We start from the raw sequence: 27,345 nt of genomic DNA on the forward strand, positions 1-27,345 counted from the left end.
AATATACAAAATATACATAAAATAACGAAAATTTGTATAAAAATTTATACAAAAAAAAATAATTTTAATTTGTTTGAAAATAGATATACAAAATACACATATAATTAGTTAAATTTGTCTTTAAATACATGTACAAAATACATATAAAATAATGTAAATTTTTATGTGTATTTTTGTACATATATTTTTATAGAAACTTAAAACGTTATTTTATGTGTATTATGTATATGTTTTCTCATACAATTTTAACTTATTTAGTTAGTTTTTTGTTTATTTATTTTGATACGAATGACTTGATTATTTGTGTATTTTGTAAATATTTTTTTATACGTATTTACATTACTTAATGTGTATTTTGTTTATATATTTTTTTACAAATATACGTTCTTTTATCGGAATTTTGTTTATTTATTTTGATACGAATTCTCATTTTTTTAGGTGTATTTGATATATATATTTTTATACTTATTTACATAATTTTATATGTATTTTGAATATATATTTTCATAGAAATTCACTCTATATGTATATACAAAAAAACACAAAAATAATTTAAATTTGTATGAAAATAAATATACAAAATACACATAAAATTAGGTAAATTTGTATTTAAATACATATACAAAATACACTTAAAATAATGTAAATTTGAATGAAATTATATAAACAAATACACTTAAAATAACGTTAATTTGTATAAAATATATGTAAAAATACACATTAAATAATGAAAATATGTATAAAAAAATATATACAAAACACAAATAGTATAATATAAAATCGTATCAAAATATATACACAGAATATTAATAAAATAATGTACATTTGTATGAAAACTAAGATGCAAAATACCTATAAAATAACGCATTTTTTATAAAATTATATTTACCAAAATACACATAAAATATTTGAATTTGTATTAAAATAAATATACAAAATGCACATACAATAAGGTAAATTTGTATTGAAATAGATATGAAAAATACATATAAAACAATGTAAATTTGTTTCAAAATATATATACGAATACACATAAAATAACGTAGATTTCTATAAATATATATATACAAAATACAAATAAAATTAAGTAAATACGAATCAAAAATGTATACAAAATACACATAAAATAATGTAAATTCGTATAAATATAAATAAACAAAATACCAATAAGAGAATGTGTATTTGTATAAATATACATATACAAAATGCACATAAAATAACGTAAATTTGTATAAAACTATATACAAAAATACACAGAAGTAATTAAATTTGTATGAAAATAGATATACAAAATACACACAAAATAAGCTAAATTTGAATTGAAATATATACAAAATACATAAAATAAAGTAAATTCGTTTCAAAATATTTTTAACAAATACACATATCATAACGTAAATTTGTAAAAAAATATATAAACAAAATACACATTAAGTAATGTAAATACGTATAAAAAAAATATTTACAAAATACACAAATAATCAAGTCATTCGTATCAAAATAAATAAACAAAAAACTAAATAAATAATGTAAATTTGTATGAGAAAACATATACAGAATACACATAAAATAACGTTTTAAGTTTCTATAAAAATATATGTACAAAAATGCACATAAAATTATTTGCATAAAAAAATATATACAAAACACACATTAGATAATGTAAATGAGTATAAAAATATGTATACAAAATACCTATGAAATAATCTAAATTCGTATCGAGTTAAATTAAGAAAATAACAATAAAATAATGTAATTTTGGATGAAAATATATATAGAAAACACACATAAAATAACCTAAATACAAATACAAATATACACATTAAATAATTTAAAATTGAATGAAATAAATATACAAAATAAACATAAAATAAGGTAAATTTGTAATAAAATATATGTAAGAATACACATGAAATAATATAAATTTGAATGAAAATATATATACAAATACACATAAAATAACATAAATTTGTATAAAATTTGTTTCAAAATATATACGAATACACACAATAAAATAACGTAAATTTTTATGAAAATGTATATATAAAATACACATAAAGTAATTTAAATACGTAGAAAAATATATATACAAAATACGCATAAAATAATGTAAATTCGTAAAAAATTAAATACACAAAATTCCAATAAAAGAATGTATATTTGTAGAAAATATATATACAAAAAACAAATAAAATAACTAAAATTTGTATAAAAATATATACAAAAATACACACATATAATTTAAATTTGTTTGAAAATAGATATGCAAAATACACATAAAGTTAGGCAAATTTGTATTGAAATACATATACAAAACTCACATAAAATAATGTAAATTTGTATGAAAATATATAAACAAATACATATAAAATAATGTAAGTTTGGATAAAATATATACAAAATATACATTAAATATTTTAAATATGTATAAAAATATATTATATTATATATATTTTTATTGATATTTGCGTTAATTATGTGTATTTTGTATATGTTTTCTCATAGAAATTTACATTATTTTATTGGCATTTTGTCTATTTATTTTGATACGAATTACAAGTTTATTTCTGTATTTTGTACATTTTTTTATACGTATTTACATTATTTAATGTATTTTGTTTATATATTTTTATACAAATTTACGTTATTATATGTGTATTTGTATAAGTGTATAAGTATTTTGATACAAATTTACATTATTTTATGTATTTTGTATATATATTTCAATTCAAATTTAGCTTATTTTATGTGTATTTTGTATATCTATTTATTTTAATACAAAATCAAATATTTTATGTTTTTTCGTATATATATTTTTATAAAAAATGCGTTATTTTATGGGTATTTTGCATCTTAATTTTCATACAAATTTACATTATTTTAATAATATTTTCTGTATTTATTTTGATACGATTTTATATTATTTTATTTGTGTTTTGTATATATTTTTTTATACATAATTACATTATTAATGTGTTTTTTGTATATATATTTGATACATATTTACGTTATTTTAAGTTATTTTATATGTATTTGTTTATATATTTTGACACAAATTTACAATATTTTATGTGTATTTTGTATATATATTTCAAAAGAAATTTACCTAGTTTTATATGTATTTTGAATATATATTTTCATACAAACAAATTATTTTTATGTATTTTTGTATATACATTTCAATTCAAATTTAGTTTATTTTATCTGTATTTTGTATATCTATTTTCATACGAATTTAATTACTTCTGTGTATTTTTGTATAGTTTTATACAAATTTACGTTATTTTATGTGTATTTTGTATATTTATATTTATACAAATACACATTCTTTTATTGGTATTTTGTTTATTTATTTTGATACGAATTTACATTATTTTATGTGTATTTTGTATACATTTTCTTATACGTATTTACTTCATTTTATGTGTATTTTGTATATATATTTTTATACAAATCTACGTTATTTTATGTGTATTCGTATATATATTTTGAAACAAATTTACATTGTTTTATATGTATTTTGCATATCTATTTCAATACAGATTTACCTTATTGTATGTGTATTTTGTATATTTATTTTAATACAAATTAATTTTTTCATGCGTATTTTGGTATATATATTTTTTAAAAAAATGCGTTATTTAATGGGTATTTTGCATCTTTATTTTCATACAAATTTACTTTGTTTTATTAATATTCTGTGTATTTATTTTGATACGATTTTACATTATTCTATTTGTGTTTTGTATATATTTTTTTATACATATTTACATTATTTAATGTGTATTTTGTATATTTTAAAACAAATTTACGTTATTTTATGCGCATCTGTTAAAATATTTTGATACAAATTTACATTATTTTATGTATTTTGTATATATATTTCAATACAAATTTAGTTTATTTTATGTATATTTTGTATATCTATTTTCATTTGTATCAAAATAATTAAACAAAATAGCAATAAAATAATGTAAATTTGTATGAGAAAACATATACAAATACTCATAATTTAACGCAAATTTCTAAAAAAATATATGTACAAAAATGCACATAAAATAAAGTAAATTTGCATAAAAATATATATACAAAACACACATTAAATAATGTAAATGCGTACATAAAATAACCTAAATTTGTATTAAACTATATACAAAATACACAAAAATATTTAAAATTTGTATGAAAAGAAATATACAAAATACACATAAAATTAGGTAAATTTGTAATGAAATACATATACAAAATACACATAGAATAATGTAAATTTGAATGAAAATATATAAACAAATACACTTAAAATAACGTAAATTTGTAAAAAATATATATGCAAGATAGACATTAAATAATGTAAATGTGTATAAAAAAATATATACAAAAAAGAAATAGAATAATGTAAAATCCTATCAATATAAATACACAGAATATCAATAAAATAATGTAAATGTGTATGAAAAGAAAGATGCAAAATTCCATAAAATAGCGCATTTTTATAAAAATATATATACCAAAATACACATAAAATATTTAAATTTGTATTGAAATAAATATACAAAATGCATATACAGTAAGGTAAACTTGTATTGAAAGAGCTATGCAAAAATACATATAAAACAATGTAAATTTGTTTCAAAATATATATACGAATACACATAAAATAACGTAGATTTCTATAAAAATATATATACAAAATACACATAAAATTAAGTAAATACGTATAAAAATAGATATACAAAATACACATCGAATAATGTAAAATTGTTTAAAAAAAAAACAGAATATAAATAAAATAAAGTAAATTTGTATGAAAATAAAAATGCAAAATACCCATAAAATAAAGCATATTTTTATAAAAATACATATACAAAAATACACATAGCATAATTAAATTTGTATTAAAATTAATATACAAAATGCATATACAATAAGGTAAATTTGTATTGAAAAAATATGCAAAATACACATAAAACAGTGTAAATTTATTTCAAAATCTATATACGAATACTCATAAATCAACGTAGATTTCTATAGAAATATATATACAAAATACACATCAAATGATGTAAACACGTATATATATATATATATATATATATATATATATATATATATATATATATATATATATATATATATATATATATATATATATATATATATATATATATATATATATATATATATATATATATATATATATATATATATATATATATATATATATATATATATATATATATATATATATATAAAATACACATTAAATAATGTAAATTCGCGTCAAAATAAATAAACAAAATATCAATAAAGGAATGTGTGTTTGTATGAAAATAGATATACAATATACACATAAAATCACCTAAATTTGTATAAAACTATATACAAAAATACACACAAATAACTTTAAATTGTATGAAAATATATATACAAAATACACATAAAATTAGGTAAATTTGTATTGAAATACATTTACAAAATACACATAAAATAATGTAAATTTGAATGAAAATATATAAACAAATACACTTAAAATAACGTAAATTTGTATAAAATATATATAAAAAATACACATTAAATAATGTAAATATGTATAAAAAAATATATACAAAACACAAATAGAATAATATAAAATCGTATCAAAATAAATACACAGAATATTATTAAAATAATGTAAATTTGTATGAAAATTAAGATGCAAAATACCCATAAAATAACGCATTTTTTATAAAAAATATTTATACCAAGACACACATAAAATATTTGAATTTGTATTAAAATAAATATACAAAATGCACATACAATAAGGTAAATTTGTTTTGAAATAGATATGCAAAATACATATAAAACCATATAAATTTTTTTCAAAAAATATATGCGAATACACATAAAATAACGTAGATTTCTATGAAAATAAATATACAAAATACACATAAAATGAAGTAAATACGTATAAAAAAAAGGTATACAAAATACACATAAAATAATGTAAACTCGTATCAAAATAAATAAACAAAATACTAATAAAAGAATGTGTATTGTATAAATATACAAAATACAAATAAAATAAAGTAAATTTATATAAAACTATATGCAAAAATACACAAAAGTAATTAAATTTGTGTGAAAATAGATATACAAAATACATGTGTATTTTGTATATTTATTTTCATACAAATTGAAATTATTTTTGTTTATTTTTTTATATATTTTCATACAAATTTTCGTTATTTTATGTGTATTTTGCATATTTATTTTTTCTACAAATATACGTTCTTTTATCTGAATTTTGTTTATTGAATCTGAAACGAATTTACCTTATTTTGTATATCTATTTTCATACAAATTAAAATACTTCTGTGTATTTTTGTATATAGTTTTATATAAATTTACGTTATCTTATGTGTATTTTGTATATTTATATTTATACAAATACACATTCTTTTATTGGTATTTTGTATATTTATTTTGATACGAATTTACATTATTTTATGTGCATTTTGTATACATTTTTTTATACGTATTTACTTCATTTTATGTGTATATTGTATATATATTTTTATAGAAATCTACGTTATTTTATGTGTATTCGTATATATATTTTGAACAAATTTACATTGTTTTCTATGTATTTTTGAATATCTCTTTCAATAGAAATTTACCTTATTGTATGTGCCTTTTGTATATTTATTTTAATACAAATTTTTTTTTATGTATATTTTGGTATATATATTTAAAAAAAAAGCGTTATTTTATGGGTATTGTGCCTTTTTATTTTCATACAAATCTACATTATTTTATTAATATTCTGTGTATTTATTTTGATACGATTTTACATTATTCTATTTGTGTTTTATATATTTTTTTATACAAATTTACGTTATTTTAAGTGTATTTGTTTATGTCTTTTAATTCAAATTTACATTATTTTATGTGTATTTTGTATATGTATTTCAATACAAATTTACCTAATTTTATGTGTATTTTGTATATTTATTTTCATACAAATTTAAAATATTTTTGTGTATTTTTGTATATAGTTTGATACAAATTTAGGTTATTTTATGTGTATTTTGTATATCTATTTTCATACAAATACACATTCTTTTATAGATATTTTGTTTATTTATTTTGACGCGAATTTACAGTATTTAATGTGTATTTTGTATATATATCTTTATACGTATTTACATTATTTCATGTGTATTTTATATATATCCTTATTGTATGTGCATTTTGTATATTTATTTCAATACAAATTTAAATATTTTATGTGTATTTTGGTATATATATTATTATAAGAAATGCGCTATTTGATGGGAATTTTGCATCTTTATTTTCATACAAATTTACATTATTTTATTAATATTCGGTGTATTTTTTTGATACGATTTTACATTATTTTATTTGTTTTTTGTATATATATATTTTTTATACATATTTACATTATTTAATGTTTATCTTGCATATATATTTCATACAAATTTATTATCTATTATTTATTTTCATACAAATACACATTCTTTTCATGATATTTTGTTTATTTATTTTGACACGAATTTACATTACTTAATATGTATTTTGTATATATATTTTTATACGTATTTACATAATTTCATGTGTATTTTGTATATATATTTCTATAGAAATCTACTTTATTTTATGTGTATTCGTATATATATTTTGAAACAAATTTACACTGTTTTATTTGTATTTTGCGTTTTTTTTCAATACAAATTTACCTTATTGTATGTGTGTATTTTGTATATTAATTTTAATACAAATTTAATTATTCTATGTGTATTTTTGTATATGTATTTAAAAAAAAAATGCTTTATCTTATGGGTATTTTGCATCTTTATTTTCATACAAATTTAAATTATTTTATTGATATTCTGTGTACTTATTTTGGTACGATTTTACATTATTCTATGTATAACAAAAATAAATATATACAAAAATACATAAAAATAATTTAAATTTGTTTGAAAATAGATATGCAAAATATGTGTATTTTGTATATATATTTCAATTAAAATTTAGCTTATTTTGTGTGTATTTTGTATATATTTTCATACAAATTTAATTACTTCTGTGTATTTTTGTATATATTTTTATATAAATTTACGTTATTTTATGTGTATTTTGTATATTTATATTTATACAAATACACATTCTTTTATTGGTATTTTGTTTATTTATTTTGATACGAATTTACATTATTTTATATGTATTTTGTATACATTTTTTATACGTATTTACTTCATTTTATGTGTATTTTGTATATATATTTTTATAGAAATCTACGTTATTTTATATGTATTCGTATATATATTTTGAAACAAATTTACATTGTTTTATATGTATTTTGCATATCTATTTCAATACAAATTTACCTTATTGTATGTGTTTTTTGTATATTTATTTTAATACAAATTAAATTTTTTGAGGTGTATTTTGGTATATATTTTTATAAATAAAAAAAATGCGTTATTTTATGGGTATTTTGCTTTTTTATTTTCATACAAATTTACATTATTTTATTAATATTCTGTGTATTTATTTTGATACGATTTTACATAATTCTATTTGTGTTTTGTACATATTTTTTTTATTCAAATTTACGTTTTTTTATAATATTATTGATACCAAAATACACATAAAATATTTCAATTTGTATTAAAATAAATATACAAAATGCACATACAATAAGGTAAATTTGTATTGAAATAGATATGCAAAATACATATAAAATAATGTCAATTTGTTTCAAAATATATATACGAATACACATAAAATAACGTAGATTTCTATAAAAATACATATACAAAATACACATAAAATTAAGTAAATACGTATAAAAAAATGTATACAAAATACACATAAAATAATGTAAATTCGTATAAATGTAAATAAACAATATATCAATAAAAGAATGTGTATTTGTATAAATATAAATATACAAAATGCACATAAAATAACGTAAATTTATATAAAACTATATACATAAAATAACGCAAATTTCTATAAAAATATGTGTACAAAAATGAACATAAAATAAATTTGCATAAAAATATATTACAAAACACACATTAGATAATGTAAATGAGTATAAAAATATGTATAGAAAATACCTATGAAATAATCTAAATTCGTATCGAATTAAATTAAGAAAATACCAATAAAATAATGTAATTTTGGATGAAAATATATATACAAAATACACATAAAAAAACCTAAATACAAATACAAATATACACATAAAATATTGTATTTTGTATATACATTTCAATTCAAGTTTAGCTTATTTTATCTGCATTTTGTATATCTATTTTCATACGAATTTAGTTACTTCTGTGTATTTTTGTATAGTTTTATACAAATTTACGTTATTTTATGTGTATTTTGTCTATTTATATTTATAAAAATACACATTCTTTTATTGGTATTTTTTTTTATAAGAATTTACATTATTTAAGTGTATGTTGTATACATTTTCTTATACGTATTTACTTCATTTTATGTGTATTTAGTATATATATTTTTATACAAATCTACGTTATTTTATGTGTATTCGTATATATATTTTGAAACAAATTTATATTGTTTTATATGTATTTTGCATATCTATTTCAATACAGATTTACCTTATTGTATGTGTATTTTGTATATTTATTTTAATACAAATTAATTTTTTCATGTGTATTTTGGTATATATATTTTTTTAAAAAATGCGTTATTTAATGGGTATTTTGCATCTTTATTTTCATACAAATTTACATTGTTTTATTAATATTCTGTGTATTTATTTTGATACGATTTTACATTATTCTATTTGTGTTTTGTATATATTTTTTTATACATATTTATATTATTTAATGTGTATTTTGTATATTTTAAAACAAATTTACGTTATTTTATGCGCATCTGTTAAAATATTTTGATACAAATTTACATTATTTTATGTATTTTGTATATATATTTCAATACAAATTTAGTTTAATTTATGTATATTTTGTATATCTATTTTCATTCGTATCAAAATAAATAAACAAAATAGCAATAAAATAATGTAAATTTGTATGAGAAAACATATACAAATACACATAAATTAACGCAAATTTCTAAAAAAATATATGTACAAAAATGCACATAAAATAAAGTAAATTGGCATAAAAATATATAGAAAACACACATTAAATAATGTAAATGCGTACATAAAATAACCTAAATTTGTTTAAAACTATATACAAAAATACACAAAAATATTTAAAATTTGTATGAAAAGAAATATACAAAATACACATAAAATTAGGTAAATTTGTATTGAAATACATATACAAAATACACATAGAATAATGTAAATATGAATGAAAATATATAAACAAATACACTTAAAATAGCGTATATTTGTATAAAATATATATGCAAGATACACATTAAATAATGTAAATGTGTATAAAAAAATATATACAAAAAAGAAATAGAATAATGTAAAATCCTATCAATATAAATACACAGAATATCAATAAAATAATGTAAATTTGTATGAAAAGAAAGATGCAAAATTCCCATAAAATAGCGCATTTTTTATAAAAATATATATACCAAAATACACATAACATATTTAAATTTGTATTGAAATAAATATACAAAATGCATATACAGTAAGGTAAATATGTATTGAAAGAGATATTCAAAAATACATATAAAACAAAGTAAATTTGTTTCAAAATATATATACGAATACACATAAAATAACGTAGATTTCTATAGAAATATATATACAAAATACACATGAAATTATGTAAATACGTATAAAAATATATATACAAAATACATATCTAGGTAAATTCGTGTCAAAATAAATAAACAAAATATCATGAAAAGAATGTGTATTTGTATGAAAATAAATAATAGATAATAAATTTGTATGAAATATATATGCAAGATACACATTAAATAATGTAAATATGTATAAAAAGAATATATACAAAAAACAAATAGAATAATGTGAAATCGTATCAAAATAAATACACCGAATATTAATAAAATCATGTAAATTTGTATGAAAATAAAGATGCAAAATTCCCATCAAATAGCGCATTTCTTATAAAAATATATATACCAAAATACACATAAAATATTTAAATTTGTATTGAAATAAATATACAAAATGCATATACAATAAGGTAAACTTGTATTGAAAGAGATATGCAAAAATACATATAAAACAATGTAAATTTGTTTCAAAATATATATACGAAAACACATAAAATAACGTAGATTTCTATAAAAATATATATACAAAATACACATAAAATTAGGTAAATACGTATAAAAATAGATATACAAAATACACATAGAATAATGTAAAATTGTTTAAAAAAAAATAAACAGAATATAAATAAAATAATGTAAATTTGTATGAAAATAAAAATGCAAAATACCCATAAAATAAAGCATATTTTTATAAAAATACATATACAAAAATACACATAGCATAATTAAATTTGTACTAAAATTAATATACAAAATGCATTTACAATAAGGTAAATTTGTATTGAAAAAATAAGCAAAATACACATAAAACAGCGTAAATTTATTTCAAAATCTATATACGAATACTCATAAATCAACGTAGATTTCTATAGAAATATATATACAAAATACACATCAAATGATGTAAACACGTATAAAAATATATATATAAAATACACATTAAATAATGTAAATTCGCGTCAAAATAAATAAACAAAATATCAATAAAAAAATGTGTATTTGTATGAAAATAGATATACAATATACACATAAAATCATCTAAATTTGTATAAAACTATATACAAAAATACACAAAAATAATTTTAATTTGTATGAAAATAAATATACAAAATACACATAAAATTAGGTAAATTTGTATTTAAATACATTTACAAAATACACATAAAATAATGTAAATTTGAATGAAAATATATAAACAAATACACTTAAAATAACGTAAATTTGTATGAAATATATATAAAAAATACACATTAAATAATGTAAATATGTATAAAAAAATATATACAAAACACAAATAGAATAATATAAAATCGTATCAAAATAAATACACAGAATATTAATAAAATAATGTAAATTTGTATGAAAATTAAGATGCAAAATACCCATAAAATAACGCATTTTTTTATAAAAATATTTATACCAAGACACACATAAAATATTTGAATTTGTATTAAAATAAATATACAAAATGCACATACAAGGTAAATTTGTATTGAAATAGATATGCAAAATACATATAAAACCATGTAAATTTTTTTCAAAATATATATACGAATACACATAAAATAACGTAGATTTCTTTGAAAATAAATATACAAAATACACATAAAATGAAGTAAATACGTATAAAAAAGGTATACAAAATACACATAAAATAATGTAAACTCGTATCAAAATAAATAAACAAAATACTAATAAAAGAATGTGTATTGTATAAATATAAATATACAAAATACAAATAAAATAACGTAAATTTATATAAAACTTTATGCAAAAATACACAGAAGTAATTAAATTTGTGTGAAAATAGATATACAAAATACATGTGTATTTTGTATATTTATTTTCATACAAATTGAAATTATTTTTGTTTATTTTTTTATATATTTTCATACAAATTTTCGTTATTTTATGTGTATTTTGTATATTTATTTTTTCTACAAATATACGTTCTTTTATCTGAATTTTGTTTATTGAATTTGAAACGAATTTACCTTATTTTGTATATCTATTTTCATACAAATTAAAATACTTCTGTGTATTTTTGTATATAGTTTTATATAAATTTGCGTTATTTTATGTGTATTTTGTATATTTATATTTATACAAATACACATTCTTTTATTGGTATTTTGTATATTTATTTTGATACGAATTTACATTATTTTATGTCTATTTTGTATACATTTTTTTATACGTATTTACTTCATTTTATGTGTATTTTGTATATATATTTTTATAGAAATCTACGTTATTTTATATGTATTCGTATATATATTTTGAAACAAATTTACATTGTTTTATATGTATTTTGCATATCTATTTCAATACAAATTTACCTTATTGTATGTGTTTTTTATATATTTATTTTAACTCAAATTTAATTTTTTTATGTGTATTTTGGTATATATATTTTTATAAATAAAAAAAATGTGTTATTTTAAGGGTATTTTGCCTCTTTATTTTCATACAAAATTACATTATTTTATTAATATTCTGTGTATTTATTTTGATACGATTTTACATTATTCTATTTGTGTTTTGTAAATATTTTTCTATACAAATCTACGTTATTTTAAGTGTATTTGTTTATGTCTTTTCATTCAAATTTACATTATTTTATGTGTATTTTGTATATGTATTTCAATACAAATTTACCTAATTTTATGTGTATTTTGTATATCTATTTTCATACAAATTTTAAATATTTTTGTGTATTTTTGTATATAGTTTGATACAAATTTAGGTTATTTTATGTGTATTTTGTATATCTATTTTCATACAAATACACATTCTTTTATTGATATTTTGTTCATTTATTTTGACGCGAATTTACAGTATTTAATGTTTATTTTGTATATATATTTTTATACGTATTTACATCATTTCATATGTATTTTGTATATATATTTCTATAGAAATCAACGTTATTTTATGTGTATTCGTATATATATTTTGAAACAAATTTACACTGTTTTATTTGTATTTTGCGTTTTTTTTTCAATACAAACTTACCTTATTGTATGTGCATTTTGTATATTAATTTTAATAGAAATTTAATTATTCTATGTGTATTTTTGTATATGTATTTTTAAAAAAATATGCTTTATTTTATGGGTATTTTGCATCTCTATTTTCATACAAATTTAAATTATTTTATTGATATTCTGTGTACTTATTTTGATACGATTTTACATTATTCTATGTATAACAAAAATAAATACAGATTACACAAAAATAGATATGCAAAATACATATAAACAATGTAAATTTGTTTCAAAATATATATACGAATACACATGAAATAAGGTAGATTATAAAAATATATATACAAAATACACATAAAATTAAGTAAATACGTATAAAAAATGTATACAAAATACACATAAAATAATGTAAATTAGTATCAAAATAAATAAACAAAATACCAATAAAAGAATGTGTATTTGTATAATTATATATATATACAAAATACACATTAAATAATATAAATTTGTTTAAAACTATACAAAATAAACATGAAATGATGTAAATACGTATAAAAATATATATACAAAATACACATTAAATAATGTAAACTCGCGTCAAAATAAATAAACAAAATATCAATAAAAGAATGTGTATTTGTATGAAAATAGATATACAAAATACACATAAAATAACCTAAATTTGTATCAAACTATGTACAAAAATACACAAAAATATTTTAAATTTGTATAGAAATAAATATACAAAATACACATAAAATTAGGAAAATTTGTATTGAAATACATACACAAAATACACATAAAATAATGTAAATTTGAGTGAAAATACATAAACAAATACACTTAAAATAACGTAAATTTGTATAAAAAAATATGTACAAAACACAAATAGAATAATGTAAAATCGTATCAAATATTAATAAAATAATGTAAATTTGTATGAAAATAAAGAAGCCAAATACCCATAAAATAACGCATTTTTTTTATTTATAAAAATATATATACCAAAATACACATCAAAAAATTTAATTTGTATTAAAATAAATATACAAAAAACACATACAATAAGGTAAATTTGTATTGAAATAGATATGCAAAATACATATAAAACAATGTAAATTTGTTTCAAAATATATATACGAATACACATAAAATAACGTAGATTTCCATAAAAATATATATACAAAATACACATAAAATGAAGTAAATACGTATAAAAAAATGTATACAAAATACACATAAAATAATGTAAATTCGTATCAAAATAAATAAACAAAATACCAATAAAAGAATGTGTATTTGTATAAATATAAATATACAAAATACACATAAAATAACGTAAATTTATATAAAACTATATACAAAAATACACAGAAGTAATTAAACTCGTATGAAAATAGATATACAAAATACAGATAAAATAAGCTAAATTTGAATTGAAATGTATATACAAAATACATAAAATAATGTAAATTTGTATCAAAATATTTATAAAAATAGATTTACAAAATACACATAACATAACTAAAATTTGTATTGAAATATATACAAAAATACATAAAAATAATTTGAGTTTGTATGAAAATAGATATTCAAAATACACATAAAACTAGGTAAATTTCTTTTGAAATATATATACAAAATACCCATAAAATATTGTAAATTTGTGTCAAAATATATAAACAAATACACATAATATAACTTAAAATAACGTAAATATGTATCAAATATATATACAAAAAACACATTAAATAATGTAAATATGTATGAAAAAATATATACAAAACACAAATAAAATAATGTAAAATCGTATCAAAATAAATACAGAAAATATTAATAAAATAATGTAAATTTGTATGAAAATTAAGATGCAAAATACCCATATAATAACGCATTTTTTTATATAAATATATATACGAAAAAAACATAAAATATTTGATTTTGTATTAAAATAAATAGATATACAAAATACACATAAAATAAGCTAAATTTGAATTGAAATATATATAAAAAATACATAAACTAATGTAAATTTGTATCAAAATACTTATACACTTATACAAATACACATATAATAACGTAAATTTATATAAAAATATATAAACAAAATACACAATAAATAATGTAAATACGTATAAAAAAATGTACAAAATACACAAATAATCATGTAATTCGTATCAAAATAAATAGACAAAATACCAATAAAATAATGTAAATTTCTATGAGAAAACATATACAAAATACACATAAATAACGCAAATATCAGTAAAAATATATATAATATAATATATTTTTATACATATTCAAAATATTTATTGTATATTTTGTATATATATTTTATCCAAATTTACGTTATTTTATATGTATTTGTTTATATATTTTCATACAAATTTACATTATTTTATGTGAGTTTTGTATATGTATTTCAATACAAATTTGCCTAACTTTATGTGTATTTTGCATATCTATTTTCAAACAAATTTAAATTATTTTTGTGTATTGTTGTATATATTTTTATACAAATTTTAGTTATTTTTTTTTGTTTTTTGTATATATATTTTCCTACAAATATACATTCTTTTATTGGAATTTTGTGTATTTAATTTTTTACGAATTTACATTATTTTATGTGTATTTTGTATATATATTTTTCTACGTATTTAAATTATTTTATGTGTATTTTATATATACATTTTCATAAAAATTTACGTTATTTTATTGTGTGTATTCATATATATTTTGATTTTTTTTTATACAAATTCATGTTATTTCATGTGTATTTGTATATATGTTTTCATACATATTTATATTATTTTATGTGTATTCTTACATATATTTTATTACAAATTTACCTTATTTTATGTTTATTTTGTATATTCATTTCATTCAATTTTAAATTATTTAATGTGTATTTTTGTATTTGTATTTAGGTTATCTTAGGTTATCTTTAGGTTACCTTATTTTATGTTTATTTTGTATATTTATTTCATTCAATTTTAAATTATTTTATGTGTATATATGTATTTGTATTTAGGTTATTTTATGTGTATTTTGTATATATATTTTCATCCAAAATTACATTATTTTATTGGTATTTTCTTAATTTAATTCGATACGAATTTAGATTATTTCATAGGTATTTTGTATACATATTTTTATACTCATTTACATTATCTAAAGTGTGTTTTGTATATATATTTTTATGCAAATTTATTTTATGTTCATTTTTGTACATATATTTTTATAGAAATTTGCGTTATTTTATGTATAGTTTTATATAAATTTACGTTATTTTATGTGCATTTTGTATATTTATATTTATTCAAATACACATTCTTTTAATGGTATATTGTTTATTTACATTTATACGAATTTACATTATTTTATGTGTATTTTGTATACATTTTTTTATTCGTATTTACTTAATATTATGTGTATTTTTATAGAAATCTACGTTATTTTATGTGTATTCGTATATATATTTTGAAACAAATTTACATTATTTTATATGTATTTTGCATATCTATTTCAATACAAATTTACCTTATTGTATGTGCATTTTGTATATTTATTTTAATACAAATTCAAATATTTTATGTGTATTTTGGTATCAATAATTTTATAAAAAATGCGTTATTTTATAGGTATTTTGCATCTTAATTTTCATACAAATTTACATTATTTTATTAATATTCTGTGTATGTATTTTGATACGATTTTACATTATCCTATTTGTGTTTTGTATATATTTTTTTATACATATTTACATTATTTAATGTGTATTTTGAATATATATTTCATACAAATTTACGTTATTATATGTGTATTTGTTTATATATTTTCTTTCAAATTTACATTATTTTATGTGTATTTTGTATATGTATTTCAATACAAATTAACATAATTTTATGTGTATTTTGTATATTTCTTTTCATACAAATTTAAATTATATTTGAGTAATTTTGTATATAGTTTTATACAAATTTAGGTTATTTTATGTACGCATTTACATTATTTAATGTGTGTTTTGTATATATATTTTTATCCAAAGTTACTTTATTTTACGTTCATTTTTGGAGATATATTTTTATAGAAATTAGAGTTATTTTATATGTATTTGTATATGTTTTCTTATACAAATTTACATTATTTTATTGATATTTTGTTTATTTAGTTTGATACGTATTACATGATTATATGTGTATTTTGTACATATTTTTTATACGTATTTACATTACTTAATCTGTATTTTGTTTATATATTTTTAAACAAATTTACGTTATTATATGTATTTTTATAAATATTTTGATACAAATTTACATTATTTTATGTATTTTGTATATTCATTTCAATTCAAATTTAGCTTATTTTATCTCTATTTTGTATATCTATTTTCATACGAATTTATTTACTTCTGTGTATTTTTGTATATAGTTTTATACAAATTTACGTTATTTTATGTGTATTTTGTATATTTATATTTATACAAATACACACTCTTTTATTGGTATTTTGTTTATTTATTTTGATACGAATTTACATTATTTTATGTGTATTTTGTATACATTTTCTTATACGTATTTACTTCATTTTATGTGTATTTTGTATATATATTTTTATACAAATCTACGTTATTTTATGTGTATTTGTATATATATTTTGAAACAAATTTACATTGTTTTATATGGATTTTGCATATCTATTTCAGTACAGATTTACCTTATTGTATGTGTATTTTGTATATTTATTTTAATACAAATTAATTTTTTCATGTGTATTTTGGTATATATATTTTTATAAAAAAAATGCGTTATTTACTGGGTATTTTGCATCTTTATTTTCATAAAAATTTACATTGTTTTATTATTATTCTGGTATTTATTTTGATACGATTTTACATTATTCTATTTGTGTTTTGTATATATTTTTTTATACATATTTACATTATTTAATGTGTATTTTGTATATTTTAAAACAAATTTACGTTATTTTATGCGCATCTGTTAAAATATTTTGATACAAATTTACATTATTTTATGTATTTTGTATATACATTTCAATACAAATTTAGTTTATTTTATGTATATTTTGTATATCTATTTTCATTCGTATCAAAATAAATAAACAAAATAGCAATAAAATAATGTAAATTTGTATGAGAAAACATATACAAATACACATAAATATACAAATTTCTAAAAAATATATGTAAAATGCACATAAAATAAAGTAAATTTGCATAAAAATATATATACAAAACACACATTAAATAATGTAAATGCGTACATAAAATAACCTAAATTTGTATAAAACTATATACAAAATTCACAAAAATATTTAAAATTTTATGAAAAGAAATATACAAAATACACATAAAACTAGGTAAATTTGTATTGAAATACATATATAAAATACACATCAAATAATGTAAATTTGAATGAAAATATATAAACAAATACACTTAAAATAACGTAAATTTGTATAAAATATATATGCAAGATACACATTAAATAATGTAAATGTGTATAAAAAATATGTACAAAAAAGAAATAGAATAATGTAAAATCCTATCAATATAAATACACAGAATATCAATAAAATAATGTAAATTTGTATGAAAAGAAAGATGCAAAATTCAAATAAAATAGCGCATTTTTTTTAAATATATATACCAAAATACACATAAAATATTTAAATTTGTATTGAAATAAATATACAAAATGCATACACAGTAAGGTAAATATGTATTGAAAGAGATACTCAAAAATACATATAAAACAAAGTAAATTTGTTTCAAAATATACATACGAATACACATAAAATAACGTAGATTTCTATAGAAATATATATACAAAATACACATGAAATTATGTAAATACGTATAAAAATATATATACAAAATACATATCTAGGTAAATTCGTGTCAAAATAAATAAACAAAATATCATGAAAAGAATGTTTATTTGTATGAAAATAAATAATAGATAATAAATTTGTATGAAATATATATGCAAGATACGCATTAAATAATGTAAATATGTATAAAAAAAATATATACAAAAAACAAATAGAATAATGTGAAATCGTATCAAAATAAATACACCGAATATTAATAAAATAATGTAAATTTGTATGAAAATAAAGATGCAAAATTCCCATCAAATAGCGCATTTCTTATAAAAATATATATACCAAAATACACATAAAATATTTAAATTTGTATTGAAATAAATATACAAAATGCACATACAATAAGGTAAATTTGTATTGAAAGAGATATGCAAAAATACATATAAAACAATGTAAATTTGTTTCAAAATATATATACGAATACACATAAAATAACGTAGATTTCTATAAAAATATATATACAAAATACACATAAAATTAAGTAAATACGTATACAAATAGATATACAAAATACTCATAGAATAATGTAAAATTGTTTAAAAAAAAATAAAGAGAATATAAATAAAATAATGTAAATTTGTATGAAAATAAAAATGCAAAATACCCATAAAATAAAGCATATTTTTATAAAAATACATATACAAAAATACACATAGCATAATTAGATTTGTATTAAAATTAATCTACAAAATACATATACAATAGGATAAATTTGTATTGAAAAAATATGCAAAATACACTAAAACTGTAAATTTATTTCAAAATCTATATACGAATACTCATAAATCAACGTAGTGTATTTGTTTTCATTTCATACAAATTTTCATTATTTTATGTGTATTATATATGTACATGTAAATTGTACAAAAATTTAACTAATTATATGTGTTTTTTGTATATATTTTTATACAAATTTCGTTATTTTATGTGTATTTGTATATTTATTTTCCTACAAATATACGTTCTTTTATCGGAATTTTTGTTTATTTATTGATACGAATTTACATTATTTATTAATATTTTGTATATATATTTTATACTATTTACATCATTTTATATGTATTTTGTATGTATATTTTCATAGAAATTTACACTATTTTATGTGTATTCGTATATATATTTTGATACAAATTTACATTATTGATGTGTATTTTGCATATGTATTTCAATACAAATTTACTTTATTGTATATGCATTTTGTATATTTATTTCAATACAAATTTAATTATTATATGGGTATTTTTCATCTTTATTTTCATACAAATTTAAATTATTTTATTGATATTCTGTTTATTTATTTTGATACGATTAAACATTATTCTATGTGTATTTTGTATATATATTTTTATACATATTTACATTATTTAATGTATATTTTGTATATATATTTTACCCAAATTTACGTTATTTTATGTGTATTTGTTTATATATTTTCATACAAATTTACATTATTTTATGTGTATTTTGTATATGTATTTCAATACAAATTTGCCTAACTTTATGTGTATTTTGCATATATATGTTCAAACAAATTTTAATTATATTGGTGTATTTTTGTATTTATTTTTATACAAATTTTATTTATTTTATTTGTATTTTGTATATATATATATTTTCCTGCAAATATACAATCTTTTATTATAATTTTGTTTATTTATTTTGATACGAGTTTACATTATTTTATGTGTATTTTGTATATATATTTTTCTACGTATTTACATTATTTTATGTGTATTTTGTATATATATTTTAATAAAAATTTACATTATTTTATTGTGTGTATTTCTATTTATTTTCATACAAATTTTATACAAATTCATGTTATTTTATGTATATTTGTATATATATTTTCATACAAATTTATATTATTTTACGTGTATTTTTACATATTATTCATAACAAATTTACCTTATTTTATGATTATTTTCTATATTTATTTCATTCAATTTTAAATTATTTTATGTGTATATTTGTATTTGTATTTGTATTTAGGATATTTTATGTGTATTTTCTAAATATATCTTCATCCAAAATTACATTATTTTATTGTTATTTTCTTTATTTAACTCGATACTATTTTAGATTTTTCAAAGGTATTTTGTATACATATGTTTATACTCATATACTCATATTTTTTAATGCAAATTTATTTTATGTGCATTTTGTACATATATTTTTATAGAAATTTATTTATTTTATGTGTATTTTGTATATGTTTTCTCATAAAAATTTACATTATTTTATTGGTATTTTGTTTATTTATTTTGATACGAATTACATTATTATATGTGTATTTTGTATATATTTTTTATACGTAATTACATTATTTAATGTGTATTTTCTTTATATATTTTTATATAAAATTTACGTAATTATATGTGTATTTGTAAAAATATTTTGATACAAATTTACTTTATTTTATGTATTTTGTACATATATTTCAATTCAAATTAAGTTTATTTTGTGTGTATTTTGTATATCTATTTTCATACAAATTTAATTACTTTTGTGTATCTTTGTATATTGTTTTATATGAATTTACCTTATTTTATGTGCATTTTGTATATTTATATTTATACAAATACACATAAAATAAAGTAAATTTATATAAAAATAAATATACAAAACACACATTAAATAATGTAAATGCGTATAAAAATATGTATACAAAATACCTATGAAATAATCTAAATTCGTATCGAATTAAACTAACAAAATACCAATAAAATATTGTACTTTTTGATGAAAATATATATAGAAAATACACATAAAATAACCTAAATACAAATACATATATACACATAAAATAATTTAAAATTGAAGAAAATAAATATTCAAAATAAACATAAAATAAGGTAAATTTGTAATGAAATATATGTAAAAATGCATATAAAATAATGTATTTGTGAAAATATATATACAAATACACATAAAATAACATCAATTTGTGTAAAATTCGTATCAAATTAAATACGAATACACACAATAAAATAAAATAAATTTTTATGAAAATATATATACAAAATACACATAAAATAATGTAAATACGTAGAAAAATATATATACAAAATACACATAAAATAAAGAAAATTCGTATCAGAATAAATAGATAAAATTCCAATAAAAGTGTATATTTGTAGGAAAAAATATATAGAAAATACAAATAAAATAACTAAAATTTGTATAAAAATATACACAAAAACACACAAAAATTATTTAAATTTGTTTGAAAATAGATATGCAAAATACACATAAAATAATGTAAGTTTGACTGAAAATATATAAACAAATACACTTAAAATAACGTAAAATGGTATGAAATATATATACAAAATACACAATAAATAATGTAAATATGTATAAAAAAATATATACAAAACACAAATAGAATAATGTAAAATCGTATCAAAATAAATACACAGAATATTAATAAAATAATATAAATTTGCATGAAATAATAAAAATACCCATAAAATAACGCATTTTTTTAAAAAATATATATCCCAAAACACACATAAAATATTTGAATTTGTATTAAAATAAATATACAAAATGCACACACAATAAGGTAAATTTGTATTGAAATAGATATGCAAAATACATATAAAACAATGTAAATTTGTTTCAAAATATATACGAAAACACATAAAATAACGCAGATTTCTATAAAGATATATATACAAAATACACATAAAATAATGTAAACTCGTATCGAAATAAATAAACAAAATACTAATAAAAGAATCTGTATTTGTATAAATATAAATATACAAAATACACATAAAATAACGTAAATTGATATAAAAGTATATACAAAAATACACAAAAGTAATTAAATTTGTATGAAAATAGATATACAAAATACACAAAATATATATATATATATCTCTATATATATATATATATATATATATATATATATATATATATATATATATATATATATATATATATATATATATATATATATATATATATATATATATATATATATATATATATATATATATATATATATATATATATATATATATATATATATATATATATATATATATATATATATATATATATATATATATATATATATATATATATATATATATATATATATATATATATATATATATATATATATATATATATATATATATATATATATATATATATATATATATATATATATATATATATATATATATATATATATACAAAATGCACAACGTAAATTTGTATAAAATATATATAAAAAATACACATTAAATAATGTAAATATGTATAAAAAAAATATATACAAAACACAAATAGAATAATATAAAATCGTATCAAAATAAATACACAGAATATTAATAAAATAATGTAAATTTGTATGAAAATTAAGATGCAAAATACCCATAAAATAACGCATTTTTTATAAAAATATATATACCAAGACACACATAAAATATTTGAATTTGTATTAAAATAAATAAACAAAATGCACATACAATAATAGATATGCAAAATACATATAAAACCATGTAAATTTTTTTCAAAATATATATACGAATACACATAAAATAACGTAGATTTCTATGAAAATAAATATACAAAATACACATAAAATGAAGTAAATACGTATAAAAAAGGTATACAAAATACACATAAAATAATGTAAACTCGTATGAAAATAAATAAAGAAAATACTAATAAAAGAATGTGTATTGTATAAATATAAATATACAGAATACAAATAAAATAACGTAAATTTATATAAAACTATATGCAAAAATACACAAAAGTAATTAAATTTGTGTGAAAATAGATATACAAAATACATGTGTATTTTGTATATTTATTTTCATACAAATTGAAATTATTTTTGTTTATTTTTTTATATATTTTCATACAAACTTTCGTTATCTTATGTGTATTTTGTATATTTATTTTTTCTACAAATATACGTTCTTTTATCTGAATTTTTTTTATTGAATTTGAAACGAATCTACCTTATTTTGTATATCTATTTTCATACAAATTTCATACATATAAAATAATTAAATTTGTATTAAAATAAATATACAAAATGCACGTACAATAAAGTAAATTTGTATTGAAATAGATATGCAAAATACACATTAATAATGTAAATTTGTATCAAAATATATATACGAATACTCATAAAATAGAGTAAATTTCTATGAAAATATACATACAAAATAGATATACAAAATACACATATAACTAGTTAAATTTGTATTTAAATACATGTACAAAAAACACATAAAATAATGTAGATTTGTATGAAATGAAAACAAATACATTTTATATAAAATATATATACAAAATACACATAGAATAATGTAAAATCATATCAAAATAAATACACAGAATATCAATAAAATAATGTAAATTTGTATGAAAATAAAGTTGCAAAATACCCATAAAATAAAGCATATTTTTATAAAAATACATATACAAAAATACACATAGATTAATCAAATTTGTATTAAAATTAATATACAAAATGCATATACAATAAGGCAAATTTGTATTGAAAAAATATGCAAAATACACATAAAACAATGTAAATTTGTTTCAAAATATATATACGAATACACATAAAATAACGCAGATTTCTATAGAAATATATATACAAAATACATTTGAAATAATGTAAATACGTATAAAAATATATATACAAAATACACATTAAATAATGTTAATTCGTGTCAAAATAAATAAACAAAATATCATGAAAAGAATGTGTATTTGTATGAAAATAGATATACAAAATACACATAAAATAACCTAAATTTGTATAAAACTATAAACAAAAATACACAAAACTAATTAAAACTTGTATGAAAATAAATATACAAAAAACATGTAAAATTAGGTAAATTTGTATTGAAATACATATATAAAATTCACATAAAATAATGGAAATTTCCAAAAATCCAAAAATACGAGTTTAGATTATTTCATAGGTATTTTGTATACATATTTTTATACTCATTTACATTATCTAATGTGTGTTTTGTATATATTTTTTTATGCAAACTAATTTTATGTGCATTTTTGTACATATATTTTTATTGAAACTTAAAACGTTATTTTATGTGTATTTTGTATATGTTTTCTCATACAAATTTACATTATTTAATTAGTTTTTTGTTTATTTATTTTGATACGAATGACTTGTTTATTTGTGTATTTTGTGAATATTTTTTTATACGTATTTACATTACTTAATGTGTATTTTGTTTATATATTTTTTTACAAATTTACGTTATTATATGTGTATTTGTTAAAAATATTTTGAAACGAATTTACTTTATTTTATGTATTTTTTATATATATTTTAATTCAAATTTAGCTTATTTTGTGTGTATTTTGTATATCTATTTTTATACAAATTTAATTACTTCTGTGTATTTTTGTATATAGTTTTATACAAATTTACGTTATTTTATGTGAATTTTGTATATTTATATTTACAAATACACACTCTCTTATTGGTATTTTGTTTATTTATATTTATACGAATTTACATTATTTTATGTGTATTTTGTATACATTTTTGATTCGTATTTACTTAATTTTATTTGTATTTTGTATATATATATTTATAGAAATCTACGTTATTTTATGTGTATTTGTATATATATTTTGAAACAAATTTACATTGTTTTATATGTATTTTGCATATCTATTTCAATACAAATTAACCTTATTGTATGTGCATTTTGTATATTTATTTTAATACAAATTCAAATACTTTATGTGTATTTTGGTATATATAATTTTTAAAAAAATGCGTTATTTTATTGGTATTTTGCATCTTAGTTTTCATACAAATGTATATTATTTTATTAATATTCTGTGTATATATTTTGATACGATTTTATATTATACTATTTGTGTTTTGTTTATATTTTTTTATACATATTTTCATTATTTAATGTGTATTTTTATATATATATATATATATATATTTTATACAAATTAACGTTATTTTAAGTGTATTTGTTTATATATTTTCATTCAAATTTACATTATTTTAAGTGTATTTTGTATATGTATTTCAATACAAATTTACCTAATTTTATGTGTATTTTGTATATTTATTTTCATACAAATTTAAATTATTTATGTGTTTTTTTGTATAAACATGTAGAGTAAATTTCTATGAAAATATATATTCAAAATACATATAAAATTATGTAAATAAGTATAAAAATATATATATCAAATACACCTAAAAAAATGAAAATTCGTATCAAAATAAATAAACAAAATTCCGATAAAAGAACGTATATTTGTAGGAAAATAAATATACAAAATACACATAAAATTACGAAAATTTAAATAAAAATATATAAAAAAACAAAAAAATAAATTTTAATTTGTATGAAAATAGATATACAAAATACACATATAATTAGTTAAATTTGTATTTAAATACATGTACAAAATACACATAAAATAATGTAAATTTGTATGAAATGAAAACAAATTCACATAAAATAACGTACATTTGTATAAAATAGATATACAAAATATACATAGAATAATGTAAAATCGTATCAAAATAAATACACAGAATATCAATAAAATAATGTAATTTTGTATGAAAATAAAGATGCAAAATACCCATAAAATAAAACATTTTTTTTTTAAAATACAT

The sequence above is a fragment of the Eriocheir sinensis genome, unplaced genomic scaffold, assembly GCF_024679095.1.
Source record: "Eriocheir sinensis breed Jianghai 21 unplaced genomic scaffold, ASM2467909v1 Scaffold238, whole genome shotgun sequence".
In the NCBI taxonomy this organism is placed as follows: Eukaryota; Metazoa; Arthropoda; class Malacostraca; order Decapoda; family Varunidae; genus Eriocheir; species Eriocheir sinensis.